Source organism: Pan paniscus, chromosome 3 (assembly GCF_029289425.2).
Source record: "Pan paniscus chromosome 3, NHGRI_mPanPan1-v2.0_pri, whole genome shotgun sequence".
NCBI lineage: Eukaryota > Metazoa > Chordata > Mammalia > Primates > Hominidae > Pan > Pan paniscus.
Window position 1 is genome coordinate 474,312 of NC_073252.2, and position 13,448 is coordinate 487,759.

General features: G+C 38.9%; 2 pseudogenes; both read left to right on the forward strand.

Annotated features, from left to right (window-relative positions):
* Nucleotides 1–13,448, forward strand: part of LOC106633820 (putative zinc finger protein 876) — a 126,504-nt pseudogene that overhangs the window by 84,178 nt on the left and 28,878 nt on the right.
* LOC134730225 (endogenous retrovirus group K member 5 Gag polyprotein-like) overlaps nt 1–13,448 on the forward strand; it is a 30,595-nt pseudogene that overhangs the window by 2,297 nt on the left and 14,850 nt on the right.

Consider the following 13,448-nt stretch of genomic DNA (forward strand, 5'->3'; position numbering starts at 1 on the left):
CCACCTAGCATCTGCACATAAAAGCTGGCTTCTGCCTAGGAGTCACAAGACAGGGCCAGATTTTGGGTTGAAGACATACAGAAAACTCACAGAAGGCATTTTCTGCATCATGAAAAGTCAACATAGTCTTCTTAAACCCCACTTTCAGAGTGGAGTCTTTGAGTTTTCCAGGTCTTGTCACCTGTGTGAGAGGCTTCTGGTGTGAACAGAATCCTGTGGCAGAATCTGTAGGTGTATAACACGCACCTTAGCAGTGAGAGGTCAGGGCCACAAAATATCCAGAGCCATAATCACAACCGTAATCACAAGTATGCCATCCTGTATACTGGGGTACTGGAGTACTTTCATCTTTCCTCTTGTCTCAGAGTTAGCTGATCAGGGACAGTGCACATCACATCTGGATCCAGGATCTGCAGCTCTACCAGGGCAGTTCTGTTTTCTGTTTGCACTCCACAAAGTCAGCCTCAGTCTCTCCTGCCTGGATCACTATGGGGGGCTTCAGCCCAGGGTCACTGAGGACACTCTCAAGCATCAGTGAGTTATTTGAGACATTTGAGGATGTCCAATGCAGACTGGGGTCAGTCTGACAAGAAAGGCTAATTCTGGTTCCATTTCAGAGAAAGAGAAATGACTTATCCAGGGTTTGTTCCTCCCCTCACAGAAAGAATCTCATTGGTTCATAACCAGATAAGAGTTGTTCCAGTTTTCTGGTTCTGGAGACTCAAACTGATTAATAAGCTAATTGCTTCTATTTTATATGGTCATTAGAAAAAGAGACGAAGCAGTTGCGGTCCCTCCCATCAAGGAACTTGCAGTCCAGAGCACATGAATAAAAGGTTGAATTCAGCATCATGTGTTCAGTACAAAGACGGAAACTGCATAGGAAGCTTAAGCTTCATTTGCGTTACTTCCCTTTTATTATTTTGTAAGTTTTGATCCCTCCACCTGAAGGGCTATTCTGGACAGAAGAGAAGTTGTTATTATTTGTATTGTTTTTAGCTTGCTAAGAATAAGTATTTAGCTTCTAATATAATTGGTCTAGAAAAACATAAGGGTTTTGGTTAAATTCCTTCTTATTGTATGTTGTAATATAGACAGGGAAGTGTCTAAAATAGATTAAAATTACACAAACTCTGGGAATAAAATCTCTCTTGGGCAGGCTTAGAAAAAACAAAACTGAAAATATTTAGTGGCCTAGAGAGCAGAAGCCTAGGACCCACCTTCTATCCCAACCCTGCCCAGATCCACCCTCTGCTGAATCTTGTCCAGGTCTAATCCACACTGAAATCTCTCACAGAACTGCTTAGAGGAGATAAGAGTTTGGGGTGGCTACTCCTACTGCCTCTCCAGAGCTGGTGCTCCCAATTTCCTGAAACACAAAAGCAGATAAATGGGGAAAATCCTAGGAATTACGGGACACTTAGTACCCATCTCCCAGGATGTTATGAGAATTAACACACATACTGTGAGCCTCCCAGCAGAGTGCTCTGTGACATACTTCTGCACACATAGTACATGCTCCATAAAGATCACATTAATGCATGTGCACATGTTTTTCAAATGCAGACTTACTCAGACGTTTCCATCATCTCCAGCCTCTGTAACCTTTGAAGGGCCTGCAGAGAATGCCATGTTTCAGGATGACGATTGGTGGTCTTCAGATGAAAAGTATTTGTGTTGGGGTAAGGGACCCTGTGTGCTGTGCCTGCTTACTCTAGCTGAGTGGTACTATAATGGATCTAGGGGGAGGAATATCAGCATTAACAGGAGACTTGCTATAAGAAGCTATATAATTCATGGACCCTTTTCAAACCTGCAGAATTTTGTCACAGTGAGGCCTAGAATAGCAAGTAATTTCTACGCACATTGAAGCTTGAAAGCCAGTGCTTAGCTAAGTGACTCTCAGCTGAGTCTTCTAATAGTATCACATGGACTGTTTGAAGAGAAACAGTCACTTGTTCCCTCCCCACAGATCCTGTCTATTGTTCTGGGTGGAAACATCCCTGTTTTTTAAACTAAAACATGATTCTACAGTGAGGGCAGGGTCAAGCATGAGGGCTTCCAGATACTTTAATGAGTGGTGAGTTTACCCTTTGTTCCAGGAAGTCACAGGGCCTACTCTGCTTGGTTTTGGTAGCAGCAGGTCAGTGTAGCCCATATTTCCATTGCAGCAACAGTAATTGCTCGCATGCCATCATTTTTCCTAAGGGTTATAGAATACTTTAGAGAACATGACTGTGTTGAAAGTTATTTTATCAGATAATTACAGTCAGAACTAGCTTCCTTAACTCATTTCTCCTGTAGTCAATTTAAGAACTCTGTCACTGGCCGGGTGTGGTGGCTCATGCCTGTAATCCCAGCACTTTGGGAGGCTGAGGAGGATGGATCACGAGGTCAGGAGATCGAGACCATTCTGGCTAACACAGTGAAACCCCATCTCTACTAAAAATACAAAAAAAAAAAAAAAATTAGCCAGGCATGGTGGCAGGCAACTGTAGTCCCAGCTACGTGGGAGGCGGAGGCAGGAGAATGGCATGAACCTGAGAGGCAGAGCTTGCAGTAAGCTGAGATGGCACCACTGCACTCCAGCCTGGGTGACAGAGCAAGACTCTGTCTCAAAAAAAAGAACTCTGTCACTTGATAAATATGTGTTTTCGGGAACTCTTAACATTCAGGGATGTGGCCATAGAATTCTCCCCAGAAGAGTGGAAATGTCTGGATCCTGCCCAGCAGAATGTATATAGAGATGTGATGTTGGAGAACTATAGAAACCTGGTCTCCCTGGGTGAGGATAACTTTCATGTGTAATTCCTAATATTCCCTCAGAGTTTTATTTTTTTTCCTTTGTAGAATGTTTCTTGGGAGCTTCTGCTTTGCGTGAATTAATTTCACCTTGTTTCTTCATGAAAAAATTGGGAGTCTGCTGGTGTAAAAAAAATCTTTAAGATGTTTCATCTTTACCTAAACCTTCTCTTTTATTGAGGGAATTTTTGTCCTTCACTCTAGATTAGTGGTAATTTTATAAATTCAGTGTTGTAAAATATTGTTTTCCACATCTTAAAATCCAATTTGTACCAATTTTTTTTATTCAGTAGTACTGGGTAGTGGAACTTAGAACCCACAGATTTGAAACACTTAAATATTCTAAAGAGCCTATCAGGAAACAATTTTTGGATTAATTTTTTAGAATCTTCCATAATTTCTCTTTTCTTCTTAGCATAGTACTAGGTTGGTAATTGGAGAATCTTCAGCAGTAGTCACGTTATTTTATCTTATTTTTTAAATAAAACAGGTGTTGCTCTCTTTAACTCAGACCTGATCACCTGTTTGGAGCAAAGAAAAGAGCCCTTTAATGGGAAGACACATGAGACAGTAGCCAAAGCCCCAGGTAGGTGAGAGTAAATGAAGGAGAGGACACAGGCAAGGGGACCAAAGGTGATGAAGGAAGTCAGGCCTTAAAATGTAGTTTGGAAAGCACTTCTTCAATGCAAATAATTTCTGAAAAGGCTGCATTTTTTCTCATGTTCACAAATAGGGGCATCTTCAGCCCCATGCTGTTAAATCTTCTAAAAATTCTCTTTTTTCTTTTTTTTGAGATGGAGTCTTGCTCTGTCACCCAGACTGGAGTACAGTGGTGTGATCTCGGCTCACTGCAGCCTGTGCCTCCCAGGTTCCAGCAATTCTCCTGCCTCAGCCTCCTGGGTGACTGGGATTACAGGCATCTGCCAATACACCTAGCTAATTTTTGTATTTTTAGTAGAGACAGGGTTTTGCCATGTTGGCCAGGCTGGTCTCAAACTCCTGACTTTAGGTGATCCACCTGCCTCGGCCTCCCAAAATGCAGGGATTACAGGCATGAGCCACTACACCCAGCCCTCTTTTTTCTTTAGAGATCTCCCTTCAAGTTTACAGGGATAGCCAATGTCTACTTTACCACTTATAAGGGGCTGCATGATCTCACTGCTGTTCCATTGCTTTTGGAAATATAGGAATAATTGTGTTATTGAGGAGCTCTATGTTAATGTATTTTTTTCAAATATTGATTTTGTATCATGCCTAAATATGTAAGGCAAGTAGTGGACATATTGGAATTTGGTTCAGAAATCCCAGGAACACTAGGGACAGATGTTGCACCTTTTCTGCTTAGTGATTTTTAATCCTATTGCAAATGTAATTCTACAAAAGTTCTTTCTTAGCAATTTTATAAGAATGATAAGCATTTTCCTAAATATGAAAAATGTATTGTTGATTGTACTTCAAAATGTTATTGATTTAGTATAAACTGAGATTTGTAATTTAAACTCTAGATGTGTAAATTTTCAAATTATAATATAGTTTAAAGCATGGTTTTCCAACCTTTTGGCTTCCCTGGGCCACATTGGAAGCAGAATTATCTTGGGCCACACATAAAATACACTAACACTAATGATAACTGATGAACTGTAAAAAAAAAATTTCATAAATAATTTTTATGATAGCTACTGCAACAGATAAGTGAAATGTTCTTACATTCATAGCATTGGGCACCACTTGATTAAAGTATCTACTCACCTTCAAGATTTCTTAAATGCACTGTCATTAACTAGCTTAGAACACTGCTAAGTGTATATTATTATTTCTTAATAACTATTATCTTATACTTTTAGTAAGAAGCCTACTGGGGGCCAGGCGCAGTGGCTCACGCCTGTAATCCCAGCACTTTGGGAGGCTGAAGTGGGTGGATCACCTGAGGTCAGGAGTTCAAGACCAGCCTGGCCAACATGGCAAAACCCCATCTCTACTAAAATTGCAAAAATTAGCTGGGCATGGTGGCAGGCACCTGTAATCCCAGCTACTCGGGAGGCTGAGGTGGGAGAATCACTGAACCCGGGAGGCCGAGGTTGCAGTGAGCCGAGATGGCGCCATTGCACTCCAGCCTGGGCAACAGAGTGAGACTCCGTCTCAAAAAAAAAAAAAAAAGAAGCCTACTGGGATTCCATCATTGAGATCTATTGATATCTATATAAAAATGTGGGTCTCACACATACACCCACCCATATAAGTTATATATGTGTATTGTAAATTCTCACTTAACATTGTTGATAGTTTCATGGAAACTGTAAGTGAAGCAACATATTGTTTAAGAAAACTAATTTTGGCTCAGCACGGTGGCTCACACCTGTAATCCCAGAACTTTGGGAGACCGAGGTGGGTGGATCATGAGGTTAGGAGTTTGAGACCAGCGTGGCCAACATGGTGAAACCCCATCTGTACTAAAGATACAAAAAATTAGCCGGGTGTGGTGGCATGCACCTGTAATCCCAGCTACTCAGGAGGCTGAGGCAGGAGAGTCGCTTAAACCCAGAGGCAGAATTACTATAGTTGAATTGATAGAAACAAGGGTTATGTTTGAATGTCATATAGCGACATTGTTTTATTTAAAGACGCAGTTTTCAAGAACCTATTTTGAACATTGAGTACTTACTGTACATCTGTGTTTGTGTGACATGGATTTTTCTGATAAATAAAAATGGTATAACTATATATTTAATGTATACAATGTAATGATTTGATATGCATGTACACTGTGAAACAAAATACAGTCAAGTTGATGAGCACATCTAGTACCTCAATTTTTTTTGGAGTAAGAACACATAAGATCTACTGTAGTAGCAAATTGTAAGCATACATTACAGTATTACTAACTATAAACACAATGCTATTTGGCTAATCTAATGCTAATTTACATTAGATTTCTCAGACTTACTCAACTTATAACTAAAAATTTGTACTCTTTGAACATCTCCTCATATTTCTACCCTCAGGCACTAGCAACCACCATTTTATACTCTGCTTCTATGAGTGTACTTTTTTAGATTTCTCATCTAACTTAAAACAAGGAGTTTCTTTGTCTTTCTGTGTTTGGCTTATTTCATTTAGCATAATGTCCTCCAGGTCTATCCATGTTGTAAATGACTAGATTTCCTTCTCTTCTGGCGGAATAGTATTCTACTGTCTGTATATAGACACACACATACTATATTTTGGCTATTGTAAACAATACTACAGTGAACATAGGGCTGAAGATCTTTCTTCAAGGTACAAATTTTATTTCCTTTGGTAGGATGCCCAGAAGTGGTATTGCTGGGTTGTATGATATTTCCATTTTTATTTTTTACTGTTTTTTATGACGACTTTATTTATTTACATCTCACCAACAGCATACCGATTTCCCTTATATGTATGGTTTGTCTATTTTTGAATGGGTTATTATTATTGTTTTGCTTTGAATTGCAGAAGTGTCTTATACATTTTGGATATGAACTTCTTATTACATATATGGCTTGCAAATAATTTCCTATGTTGTAGGGTTAAAAAAATTTTTTTTCTTTGCTGTGTGTAAGCTGTTCAATTTGATGCAGTCCCATTTGTTTGTATTTTTTGTTGCTGTGCTTTTGATGTCATATCAAAAAAGTTATTGCCAAGACCAATATTAACAAGGTTTTTTTTTTATATATATGTTTTCTTCAGGAGTTTTAAGGTTTTATGTCTTACATTTAAGTGTTTCATTTTGAGTTAATTTCGGGGTATGGTATAAGAAAATATTCTACTTTTATTCTTTCACTTGTGGATACCCAGTTTTTCTGGCACCATGTATCAACAAGACTGTATTTTCTGCATTGTATATTCTTGGTGGCCTTTTCAAAGATTAGTTGACCTTGTATTCTGGTTTTGTTTCTGGGCTCCCTATTCTGTTCCATTGGCTTTTGTATCTGTTTTTATGCACATACCATACTCTTGATTACTATAACCTTTAAATGAAATTTGAAATTAAAGAGTATGATGCCCCAGCGTTGTTCTTTCTCAAGATTGCTCAGGTTATTTAAAGTTCTTTAAGCTTACACTTAAATTTTACAATTGTGTTTTCTATTACTGTGAAAAATGCCCCTAAAACTTTGATAGGGATCACATTGAATCTAGAGATCATTTTGGATAATATGATACTTTGACAGTGTTAGTTATCCTAATGGAATATATTTCCTTTATTTGTGTCTACTTCAATTTGTCATCAATCTTATTGTATTTAATGTATAATTTTTTTACTTCATTGGTTAAATTTAATTAAATTTCTTATTTTTATACTATTGCAAATAGAAATTGTTTCTTTTTTTGGAAAGTTTGTTGCTACTGTATGGAAATGCAACAAATATTTGTATGTTGGGCCAGGTGCAGTGTCTCATTTCTGTAATCCCTACACTTTCAGAGTCCAAGGCAGGTGGATGACTTGAGGACAGGAGTTTGAGATGAGTCTGGGCAACACAGTGAGACCATGTCTCAAAAAAAAAAAAAAAACCCACAAGTATTTGTATGTTGATTATGTATCCTGATACTTTAATGAATGCATTTATTAGTTCAAACAATTTTTCTTGTTTTACTCTAGGGTTTTATATATATATGCATGATCATATTATCTACAAACAGTAACATTTTTACTTCTTTTCCAAGCTGGAGAGCTTTGTTGTCCTTTTCCTTGCCCAATTGTTCTGAAAGAAACTTCCAGTAACATGTTAAGATAGAAGCTGTGGCCCTGCAGACAGGCCTGCATATCTTGGCCTCAGCTGTAGTCTCTGAAGCAGCCCTGTGTCTGTACATTTGAAGGATCTAACAATGATTACAGTTTCTATAAACTATTTTTGACAGGTAAAGATCTCCCATTTGTTTGGTCCACAGGTTGATGAGATTACCTCTGGGGTTGCAGAGAAAAAGGATTGTAGCTGGGTCACAAGGGTGCTGCTGGGTCTGCTGTGGGGTCTGCCTTTGATCGTTGTGTTACCAGATATTTGGACAGTCATGGATTCTTTCTGGGCCATGGAAACATTAAATATCCTTGAGGACATTATATGGCAGGCAGCAGGGTAGGGTTTGAAGTTTGTCTGCATATGATGGGCCAAATATCAGGTGTATGAATGGGTTTGGCTTCTACTGACTACCTGGGAACAGTTTTCACAAGTCTCTATGTGGGTCCCTGAGTGTGTACAACTGGCCACAGACAGTGACTGTGAGGGCTAGAACTGAGTCACAGGGCTGCTTTAGGGAGCACAGCTGAGGCCAAGATATACAAGCCTGCCTCCAGGGTTATGGCTGGGTGTGTCTCCCTGCAGGTCTCTTAATGAGAAGGACCACTTGTGGACTGTAGCTGAGAGGAGTTTGAGAAAGGTTGCAGAACTGCTTCATAATCTTCAGTAACACCAGGCTCGATGTGCCATTTCCTTGTCTGTAGCCATGTCTATGGGCCCTTGAGTTAGCCACCTGGGTGAGGGCCTGCTTTTTCTAAATAACCCTCCTTGATCTCTGGCTCCACTGAGGTTTCACAACCCTAACCATAGGCAAGCATGTTTCTACTTCTGTTTCCTAGTTTACTACTCAAAATATTGTATGAAGGTGGAATCATACACTGTCACTTTGTCGGTGTCTTATTTCACTTTAAATAATGGCTTTAAGATTTATTCTTATTGTAGCATCTCACAAGATATTTTCATTGAGGGCTAAAGAATATTTCATTGTATGTATAAACCACATCTTTTTAAATCATTCATCCATTGAAGAATGTTTGAGTTTTTTCAGTTTTTGGCTTTTGTAAATGATATGGTTTGGATCTGCATTTTCATTCAAATCTCATGTCAAATTGCCATCCCTAATGTTGGAAGTGGGGCCTGGTGGGAGGTGGTTGGGTCATAGGGTTGGCTTCTCACGAATGGTTTAGCTTAGCCCCTTTGGTACTGTCTTTGACATAGTGAGTGAATTCTGAGATCTCATTTTTCAAAAGTATGTGGCACCTCTTCTCTCAATCTCTCTAACTCCTGCTCCCACCATGTAAGATGACTCACCGTCCCTTTGCTTTCTGCTATGATTGGAAGCTTTTTGAGGTCTCCCAAGAAGCAGAAGCTGCTGCACTTTCTGTACAGGCTGCAGAACCATGACCCAATGAAACTTCCTTTTTAAAATAAATTACCCAGGCTCAGGTATTTCTTTATAGCAATGCAGGAATAAACTAATACAGTGAATATTGCTGCAGTAAACATGGATATGCAAATATTTTTCAGGTATACTTTGCATATTTTGAATAGATGCTCAGAAGTGGGGCTGGGCACCATGGCTCACCCCTGTAATCCCAGCACTTTGGGAGGCCAAGGCGGGTGGATCACTTAATGTCAGGAGTTCAAGACCAGCCTGGCCAACATGGTGAAACCCTGTCTCTACTAAAAATACAAAAATTAGCCAGGTGTGGTGGTGTGCACCTGTAATCCCAGCTACTTGGGAGGCTGAGCCACAAGAATCACTTGAACCCAGGAGGCAGAGGTTGCAGTGAGCTGAGATCATGCCACTCCACTCCAGCCTGGGCAACAGTGCAAGTCTCTGTCTCAAAAAAAAAAAAAAAGGAGTGGGATTACTGGGTCATATAATAATTTCATTTTTAATTTCTGGAGGAACCTTTATACATTTTTCAGATGGTTGTATCATGTTTATTTCCACCAACAGTACACAAGGGTTTCAATTCCTTCATGACAAATGACAACATTTGTCATTGTTTGCTTGATATTGGCCATACTAATTAATGCACAATAATACCTCATTGTGGTTTTGCTTTACATTTTGCTAAAGATTGGAAATATTTTTCAATAATTGTTTGCTGTGTGCATTTCATCTTTGGAGAACCATTTTTATCTTGTTCATTTGTTAATGATGTTACTTACTATTTGTTGATTTTCTTGAAGTTGTTTATTCTGGATGTTAGCTTCTGTCAAATATATGCTTTTTAATTTGTTTTCTTAGGTGGGACTCAAGAAATGTTTATTTTAATATGCAAAGATAAATTTAATGTAGTCCCATTTTTCTGAGTTTTTTAATTTGTTGCTCAGATATTTGATGTTGTATGCAAGGAAACATTGCTGAGACCAAGGTCATAATCTTACTGTATTTTCTTCTAGAGATTGTATAGGTATAATTCCAACATTCAAATATTTAACTCATTCAAGACAGCTTTTGTATATGGTTTGGGGGTAGGACCCAACCTCAGTTTTTCCCATGTAGTTACAGAGTTTTCCAACACCATTTATTGAAGAGACTCTTTTTCTTGTTGTGCGGTCACAGCAACCTTGTTGAAGATCATTTCAGCATATACACAAACATGGTTTGGCTTTAAGTTCTGGGTTCTGTTCCATCACTATTTGTCTTCTTTCAAGTACCACACTGTTTTTATTTATGTAGCTTTGTAATCTGTTCTAAACAAAGGAAGCGTTGTGCCTCTAACTTTGTTCTTGTTTTCTAAGAATGTTCAGGCTAACAGTGGTCCTTTGATATTCCATGTAAATGTAAGAATTTTAAAAAAGATTTCTTTAAAAAGTATCATTTGGATTTTCATCAGGATTACATTGAATTTGAATATCACTGTGGGTAGTATTGTCATTTAAAAATATTAAATCTTCTGACAAAGAAGAGTATGTTCAAGAGTCTGTTAAGTTTCACATATTTTTGGATTTGGCAATTTTGCTTCTGCTTTTGATTTCTAGTTTGATTCCATGTGGTATGAAAGGATGCATTGTGTAATTGAATCTTTAATGCGTACCAGGCTTAATAATTTGATGACAAAATAATCTGTACAACAAACCTTCATGACACAAGTTTACCTATATAACAAACCTGCACATGTATCTAGGTCTTAAAGTTTTAAAACGTAAGAGTTATTTTGTGTTCTAACAGGTTGTGAAACAACAACTACTCATTTTCTTCTCCACTTAGCCCTGACACAGTTTAGTCTACTTCCTGTTTCTAGCAGTTTAACTACTTTAGGTATCTTACATAAGTGGAATTATATAGTATTTATCTTTTTGTGCCTGGCTTCTTGCACATAAATAAAGTCTCAAAAATGCATCCTTAGGCCAGGCACGGTGGCTCATGCCTGTAATCCCAGCACTTTAGGAGGCCTGGGTGGGCAGATCACCTGAGGTCAAGAGTTCGAGACCAGCCTGGCCAACGTGGTGAAACCCTGTCTCTACTTAAAATACAAAAATTAGCCGGGTGTGGTTGCAGGCACCTGTAATCCCAGCTACTTGGGAGGCTGAGGCAGGAGAATTGCTTGAACCTGGGAGGCAGAGCTTGCAGTGAGCCGAGATCATGCCACTGCACTCCAGCCTGGGTAATAGAGCGAGACTCTGTCTCAAAAAAAAAGAAAAAAGAAAACTTGGTTCTTTCCACATATTTGCTTTTGTAGATGATGCTACAATGAATATGGATGATGGATGTGTAAATTACTCTTCATTTGATAACATATGCAAGGGATTATTTACGTGCTCTATTCTGTTTCACTGGTATTGTCTTTTTTTGATCCAGTTATAAAGTATTTCAATTACCATAACTTTATAATAGGTTTTCAAAATCAGGATGTATGATGCTTCTCATGTTCCTCTTTTTGACAATTTTTGAGCACTTCTGGCCTCTTTAGTTCTCATATGTCTTTAGGATTGCTTCTTTCAGTAATGTAAAATATGCATAGCTGCTGTCATCCAAAGTATACCACCTTTTTCTTCAGCACTCTATGTCAGGGGAGACAAAACCCATCTTTGACAGCCCCCCAAAAACCAAAAATGTGGGCACATATTCTGCGTTTATCTTTCTCTCCTGAGGAAGCATACAGTTGGGAGTTTCTCATTGTTGACCATGCTGTATTGGCAGGAGGTAAGGCTGTGCCGGACATAATAAAATTTTAATAAAATTTTTCTTCTACATGTTTTTGGCATTTTGCTAAAGTGAAGTAGTACACAGTCTTAATTATGTTTTGGAATTCCCACAAAGGCAATGTGATCAATATGATGTTAAGGTCATATACCTATGAAGAAATGAGGACCAGTGATTTTTATTTTTAAGCTTTGCAATTCAAATTGATATTTTTATTATTTTAATTTTTAATTTTTGTGAATACACAGTAGCTATATATATATATATATCTGTGGGTTACATGAGATTTTTGATATGGACAAGAAGTGCATAAAAATCACATCAAGGTAAATAGGTATTCATTATCTCAACTATTTGTCCTTTGTTTTACAATCTGATTTCATTCTTTTATTTAAAAATGTACAATTAAATTGCTTTTGACTATAGTCACTCTGTTGTACTAGCAACTACTAAATCTTACTCTTTCCAATTTTTTTGAACCCATTAACTTTCCTCACTTCCTCCCAGCCCCCTACTATATTTTCTAGCTTCATGAAATTAATTTTTAGCTCCAGCAAATGCATCAGAACATGCAAAGTTTGCCTTTATATGCCTGGATTATTTCTCTAAACATAATGATCTCTAGTTCCATATATGTTGTTGCAAATGACAGAATCTTATTCTTTTTTATGATTGAAAAGTACTCCATTGGCCAGACGTGGTGGTTCACACCTGTAATCCCAGCACTTTGGGAGGCCGAGGCAGGCGGATCACCTGAGGTCAGGAGTTCCAGACCAGCCTGGCCAACATGGTGAAACCCTGTGTCTACTAAAAACACAAAAACAAGGCCGGGAGCGGTGGCTAGCGCCTGTAATCACAGCACTTTGGGAGGCCGAGGCGGGTGGATCACGAGGTCAGGAGATCAAGACCATCCTGGCTAACACGGTGAAACCCCATCTCTACTAAAAATACAAAAAATTAGCCGGGCGTGGTGGCGGACACCTGTAGTCCCAGCTACTCATGAGGCTGAGGCAGGAGAATGGCGTGAACCCTGGAGGCGGAGCTTGAAGTGAGCCGAGATCGCGCCACTGCACTCCAGCCTGGGCGACAGAGTGAGACTCCGTCTCAAAAAAAAAAAAAAAGAAAAGCCAGGTGTGGTGGTGGTCACCTGTAGTCCCTGCTACTTTGGAGGCTGAGACGGGAGAATGGTGTGAACCCAGGAGGTGGAGGCAGAGCTTGCAGTTAGCCGAGATCGTGCCACTGCACTCCAGCCTGGGCAACAGGGGGAGACTCCATCTCAAAGAAAAAAAAAAAAAGTACTCCATTGTGTGTATGTACCACATTTGCTTTATCCATTCATGTGTTGATAGACACTTAGGTTGCTTCTAAATCTTGGATAATGTGAACAATGCTGCAATAAAAATGGAGGTACAAATATCTCTTTGATGTCCTGATTTCCTTTCTTTTATGTAGCTACTTAGGAGTGGGATTGCTGGATAATATAGTAGCTGTATTTTTCATTTCTTGAGGAACCTCTAAACTCTTCTCCATAGTGGTTGTACTAATTTACATTCCCACCAAGACAGTGCCAGAGTTCACTTTTCTCCACATCCTCATTGGCATTTTTTATTGCCCGACTTGGATAAGAGCCATTGTAATTGGAGTAAGATAATATCTCATTGTCATTTGGTTTGCATTTATCTGATGATAAATGATGTTGAGCACCTCATCATATGCCTTTTTGTCATTTGTAT